At 35.4% G+C, this 7051-nt stretch overlaps 1 long non-coding RNA gene across 4 annotated transcripts; it reads left to right on the top strand.

Moving 5' to 3' along the window:
* Positions 1-3068: 3068 nt before the first annotated feature.
* LOC309494388 lies at positions 3069-7051 on the top strand. 4 transcript variants are annotated; one of them, XR_014204308.1, is made up of 8 exons: positions 3340-3354; positions 3466-3571; positions 3672-3740; positions 3823-3895; positions 4445-4535; positions 4628-4726; positions 4946-5069; positions 6676-7051. It is a non-coding gene; the product is annotated as an uncharacterized lncRNA (long non-coding RNA). The 4 variants fall into 4 exon arrangements; XR_014204309.1 differs by having other exon boundaries at positions 3668-3740; XR_014204310.1 differs by having other exon boundaries at positions 3069-3571; positions 3668-3740; positions 6676-7050.

Below are 7051 nucleotides of genomic sequence, written 5' to 3'. Positions count from 1 at the left end.
CCTTTGCTCTTCGAAGCAATGTAAAGTTTCTCGGGTGGAGAGAACGCAACAGCATTGACTTATTTTATGGTTTTTTAACCGATAGGCTACACGACATGTCCCAAAGCAGTTTTCACCGTAAAACATGTTGTAATGCTTCTTGAGGCAGCAATTTTTTTTATTCATACGAGTGTGGGATTTGCCGTTTACGGTCGTTTTTGAGAATGGAGATGAAGATCGCAGGCCTGAATTTGGATATTTTCCTCACAATTGTATGGATTGTATATTTCTAAAGATTTTAAATTGGAATTCAGCAAACAAATAAAATTTGATAACTTTTGTGAATTTTATTCTAGTGTTTATACTGAGAAAACACCTTTTGTGTTTAAAATTTTATTTATTTGAAGGTCTATTTTAAAGTGTAGTCTTGCTTAACATTATGTAATCCTTTAGCAGTAGTCTCTAACAGAGCAAAATTAAACTGCGTTTAATAAATGCTAAAAACATGTCATTGATATGTCAGTTGAATGCATTATAATCAAAACATTAATATAGGCTACTATGAATTTCATATTCAAAAATAAGAGTTCACACATATTTGTACTTATGTAAAGCTGCCAATATGTAAATAATTAATGTTTTAGTGCTGTCAATATGTAAATATTGTATGTTTCATTGAAAATGCAAGTACATTTACTCCACATTTTTCTCTCATAATCATTTGTTAACAAACAAGTATTCATTATTTCAATGAGCTCATTATTTCTGCCTTAAATTATTACATTGTTAAAATTAATACATTTTTAGTTAACTGTGTGATTTGTATATGCACATTTCTGAAATGCATAACTTAGACAGTTACCTCAGATAACAGATCAGACTGTAATGTTGACTCATGCATTTTCTGTAAAGCTGCTTTGAAACGATGTGTATTGTGAAAAGCGCTATTAAAGGAAATGAAGAACTAAAATGTATGTAAAAATACACTCGAATACTCATGAGATCACGTTGCAATATCAGACACAAGGATAAACAGTGCCCATAAGTATGTATTAAAGTTAAAATGGTAACTACAATAATTCATCTTGTATCGAAGATGGTAATTATGTTTTATACAACTGTCTAATTAGTTTTCTCCTTCAAATATGTAAATGAGGTTTATCACCACAGCAGTCTCTCCAGACGCACCCTGAACCTTACCTTGTGGCCCAGCAGCCGAGTTAGATTACTTACAGAGGGGGAGAGCTGTTAATATTTCACTCCTCACTGTAAAGAGCGTGTGTGAATGGCCTGGAGTGTGAGACGGCACCTTCTGTTCGATGTGAGGCCTTACAGTAAGCAGGCTTCTCTCACACAGTTCCCACACGACTCCACTGCCTACAAGTTATATAAAGACCGAACTAAACTTTTTGTTCAACTTCATATGAGTTTTAGATTTTCTTGCTCATCCTATAAGTTGGAGTGTCTGTAGTTTTTCCGTTGTTATCTACTAGGAATATTAGCTGAATTAAGGGTGCTAAGGAAAGCTTCTAACATATTATATGTAACCATATGGAGAGATGATCAATCTCTTTATGAAAGCATATAAAAGTAGGTTAGGCTTAATTAGTAAACACTATTTTGTTTTTCACAACTAAATTCCTCTGTTATTGCATGCTTCTTTTCTCCCTTTAATTGCAAAGTTAATCCCTTGCAACCTAAATGCATTTCAAACTCTTTTTTTAATTGTATTTATATATTTCTTACAATGTAAATAAGTAAAATAATATCCAAATATAGTTTCCAGTGTTGTCTAGTTAATTAAATCTCTTGACATTTATACTTTTTTTTCATATATATATATATATATATATATATATATATTGCTACTGTCATTAAAGTGATCAAAACTGACTGTAAATACTTAAATTGTAAAAAAATAAAAATAAAAACTATTGCAAATAAATGTTGTTTTCAATTATAACAGTACACCCATACATACATTGAACTCCATCTCAAGGAGTCTTTAATACTAGAAAGATATGCTTTTAAAGGTAGGGTAGGCACATTTTTGGAGTGGCCAGCAATAACAAGTTAGCTTTGAAAGCATGAGATCCCACCCTCCCTTCAGAGCATCTCCAAAGCCACGCCTTCTTCAAAACACAAGAACACAATGCACACAGCAGAGTCTGCGAAGCGCCACTCAACGAGAGACAGCGATAAACTATCTCATGTCTTAAAGCACATAACATTACAATAATAATGCACATAAACAACTTAAAGAGCACTGACTTGTACCACCTGACTGCTGCGGATTCATTTAGGCGTTGATAGTGTTGCCATTGAAATGCATAAATTCAAGTCAAGAACTGCTCTGAGTATAACATCACGGGTTTCAATCTCTTCCAAATTACAGTAAGACCGAATGCAATGATTGGACGAATATTTCACACGTCCTACACCTTCCACAGACGATATATACACTCACCTAAAGGATTATTAGGAACACCTGTTCAATTTCTTATTAATGCAATTATCTAATCAACCAATCACATGGCAGTTGCTTCAATGCATTTAGGGGTGTGGTCCTGGTCAAGACCTGGTCATCTCCTGAACTCCAAACTGAATGTCAGAATGGGAAAGAAAGGTGATTTACGCAATTTTGAGCGTGGCATGGTTGTTGGTGCCAGACGGGCCGGTCTGAGTATTTCACAATCTGCTCAGGTACTGGGATTTTCACGCACAACCATTTCTAGGGTTTACAAAGAATGGTGTGAAAAGGGAAAAACATCCAGTATGCGGCAGTCCTGTGGGCGAAAATGCCTTGTTGATGCTAGAGGTCAGAGGAGAATGGGCCGACTGATTCAAGCTGATAGAAGAGCAACTTTGACTGAAATAACCACTCGTTACAACCGAGGTATGCAGCAAAGCATTTGTGAAGCCACAACACGCACAACCTTGAGGTGGATGGGCTACAACAGCAGAAGACCCCACCGTTTTCTTGGCACACTTTAGGCCCCTTAGTGCCAATTGGGCATCGTTTAAATGCCACCTGAGCATTGTTTCTGACCATGTCCATCCCTTTATGACCACCATGTACCCATCCTCTGATGGCTACACTGTAACGGATTTCTGTAATTTGAACAGTATTTTACTGTAATATGTACAGTAAGATACTGTAAAATATGTATACAGTATGTTACTGTAAACAGCAAAGGATTATGGGAAAATATAGGGTCACTACTGTAATTCTTCACTACTGTAAATCAATTTACAGTAGTGAACTTGCCCGCGAAAAACTGACCAATGGCAAGAGGGATTTCTTTTCAAGTGTTTTTTTGAGGGGTGAAGTGGCAGTGAATGCACGGACAAAAGATCATGTAACTCACCAAAAAGGTTAGTATATAATTTCTATTTTATGTAAAATAAACATTTTCAAATGTTTTTACTTATGTTAACAGCAAACTAACATGATGTATCGTTTTGTTTTCGTCTGAATGGTTTTAGTGTCTTTTTTTCCTGACTGTCGTCAGAATGTTTTTTTTGGTGCCTTTATTACTGTCTTTTTTCCTGACTGTCGGCCGGGTCGCTGTCACGGTGATAATATTAACTGGTGAGTAAGTTAAGTTCACCTATATTAGCCGAAATATTCTTTAGTTAAAACTATAAAAAATAATGGTTGTGTGTTCCTCTGCCTCTTTAACGCAAGTTAGCTCATCAGGCGGGCGGAGTCGACGGTAACGTTAACCGAGCTAACAGCGAACTCAACGTGAAATACTGAGGTAAAGTGAGATAGACGAAACCCTTGTTAAAGTGCGGGTTTTAAACAATATTTTCACGTAGGCCTATATGATTTATTTTCAGGTTTGTGATCTGGATAATGCCATCTGCAACGATGGAGTGTGTTGGAGCCTTTTCATTGTGATAACATCAACTGGTATGTAACGTTATGGTCACCTTAACCTAAATTAGCCGAAGTAAACTTATTAAACAGAGAAGCATAATAACTTTGGTATGTTCTGTCTCCTCTTTCACAACTTTTTGGCAGATGTACAGCGTAAATACTGAGTAAAACTTAGTTAAAGGAATAACGTAGTACACCTTAAACAGAAAATTATGTATGTCATCATTTACTCGCCCACAACGTGTTCTAAACTTGCATGAAGTTCTTTCGTCTGAACATTTATGTAAAATAAGATATTATTAAGATATAAAATAAGATATTTTGAATAATGTTGGTAAATAGTGGCTGGTCCGCATGGACTTCTATAATAGAAAAAATACTTTGGATGTCAATGGGGACCAGTAACTGTTTGGTTGCTCATGTTCTTTAAAATATCTTCTTTTGTATACAGCACATTCAATAATTTAATGGAAGTTATGAACAAGTTGAGGGTGAGTAAATGGTGACAGAATTTACAATTTTGAGTAAACTAACCCTTTATCCAACACCATTGTTAATTTCATCTTTTGTTTTATTTTCAAGTTTGTGGTCTGAATTATGTCGTCTGAAATGTCGGAGGTGTATTTTGGAGTCTTTTTTGTGATTGCCTTCGTAATGGTGATAACATCTACAGGTGAGTAAGATGACATCAACTAAATTAGCTGAAGTATGCATTAGTTAAGCAGGCAAACATGTTCTTTTCTGTTCTTTATTTTGAATTTGCAGCGGCCATTCCCTCCGGACTGTACATCACTGCTGACGCTCTCCACTAATACACAGAACGGGTTGACGTTGGAGGAGGAAGAGGAGAAGGAGGAGGAAAGGGTTAGCAATATACCATTATCAATATAGCAAAGTTTTGCTAACTAATATTTTTAATGTTGTTTAATTGATTAAAAACTATAAACACCATACAACATTATATCTTACCTCATCTTCACCCCACATGTTATTGTTGTTAGTAATAAGTTCTGTTATTGTATTTTAGTTTTTTTTTCTGTAAACTATAACACTAAAAGGCTGCTGTGACTTTGTCTGTTTCAGGAGAGTCTGTTCTCAAAGCAAAAACATGGATGCTGACAATGAAGGGCAGAATCATCATCCAGTTACAACTGCTAACAGACGACTCTTCAGCATTAGCTGTCTATTTTGTCGAATGCAGAATCAGGTAAACCAATATATATATATATTTTTTTTATTTTTTTTTACATTACATTACATTTACATGCATGCATTTGGAAGTCACTTTTATCCAAAGCAACTTACATTGTATTAAGTTTAATTTAAATTATCCATTCCCTGGAAATCTAAGCTACAGGAATATTGAAAAAGAATGAAGCTTTAATGATTTTAATGTAATGTATTATGGGGTAATACCATCCCTGTAGGTTAGGGGTGGAAATTGGCAAAAATTTGATGATTCGATAGTATTGCGATATTTGGGCCACAATTCAATATTATTGCGCTTCCTAACATTGCGATACAGCAAGTATTGCGATTCGATTCTGCGATATATTGCGATTCATGTCCCCCATATTATTCAAAGACATTACAAAAAATAAGACTGCTCAACTCACTACAAATGTCACATTAAATCTGTGAACATCTTCTACACATTTACTGGAGGCTAGTGCAAAAACTTTGTCCTTGAACATTCAGGACACAGGACCTTATTACAGAACGTAATTATATGAACGCGTCACCACCGCATTAGCACCAAAAACATGGAGATTTTATTTTAGAGAATAATTACACAACCTATTCGATATACTATAATTCTATAATTAAATAAACTAATCGAATATCCAAAAATTGTGACTCATCCCTGCATTTAATACCTTGTTTTTTTCCCAAAATCTTCACTTACGTCTCGATTTTCGAAGGGGATTATAAACGTTTCTTCCTTGGTTCGCTTTTATTTAGGCCTATTACATTCACATTCTTTACTGTGGTAAAGTAGAAAAACGTTGTAGGACAGATAGCCTACATTTTTACTTGCACGTCAGATTCATTTCAACACAGTTTTTGCTTGTTATTAGACATGTACGGCGCGTCAAGTTTATTTGATTTTTAGTTTCGCTCTCTTTGGCAGCGCAATTTCAAACATAGCTTAAATGTCTTGCCCTTGTGGAAGATTAAATTCACTTTTCATACCTTTTACAACAAGTAGAAAACATGAAGATATCAGAAAATAGATCGATGGTCTCTTTCCTCCTCGTGTCATCCCTCTCAAAGCACAGAGCGGTATGGCTTCATGTGGAATCACGTGTCTTTGTGTGGAAGTATTAAACGAAAGGTTTTTTTTTTTATATATAGATTTAACTTTTCTATTATGTAAGTTTCTAATATTTACTGATATGTATTTGAATGCTTTACAGGCTTTGTGTTGCTTCTTTGACGGAATTGCTCAAATAAAGACTTTTTTGCTCGAATAAACTACATTTTTTTATTTCAATTTTCATAATAACCCCCCAACCACTGCAGGTAGTTGGTCCATTACCACCGCAGTGGTAAAAAAAACTGCCACCGTCACAGCCTTATAACCTATATTGGAATACTTTGCGCTACTGTATCAATATAATTGCGTGCGCAAAATATCGCGACACTGAACAGAATCGATTTTTCCCCCACCACTACTGTAGGTGGATTCAGAATCAGATGTAGTGCTTTTATTAACGCCAAAGTACATGCAGCATCAAGTTTGAGGGTTAGGGAAAATTCTGCCAACACCGGTCTGAAAAAATTATATATTTTTTCCCTGCTTGTGTTTGCAGGTTCATTCTGAGAGTCAACCCTGATGGCACCAAACACCAAAGGCACAGATCAGATGGAAATCTGGAAAGGTCCAAAGAAAAGCATCAGCCTGAAACCCTCAGTGTTTCTCATCAGAGAGGTTGTCAACTTTGACTGGCAAAATTACTGAAATGTAACAACACAACACTGACTTTGACTGTATTTTATTGTTTTAAGGCCTGTTTTGCTTTTCAGTGTGTGTACGTTTTTGCCATGCTACAGATATAAATGGTCACCAGGAGATTAATTCTATGGACTTTGGAGATGTTGCCTTTTTTTTTCTTCAGCTAGTGGCTCCTAAAGGTCAAGATTTGTAATTTGTACTTCTAAAACAAAATGTTCAACAATTAAAAAGAA

Source organism: Leuciscus leuciscus (genome assembly GCF_965113295.1).
Source record: "Leuciscus leuciscus genome assembly, chromosome: 3".
Taxonomy (NCBI): Eukaryota; Metazoa; Chordata; class Actinopteri; order Cypriniformes; family Leuciscidae; genus Leuciscus; species Leuciscus leuciscus.
This window is presented reverse-complemented; position numbering and strand designations above follow the sequence as displayed.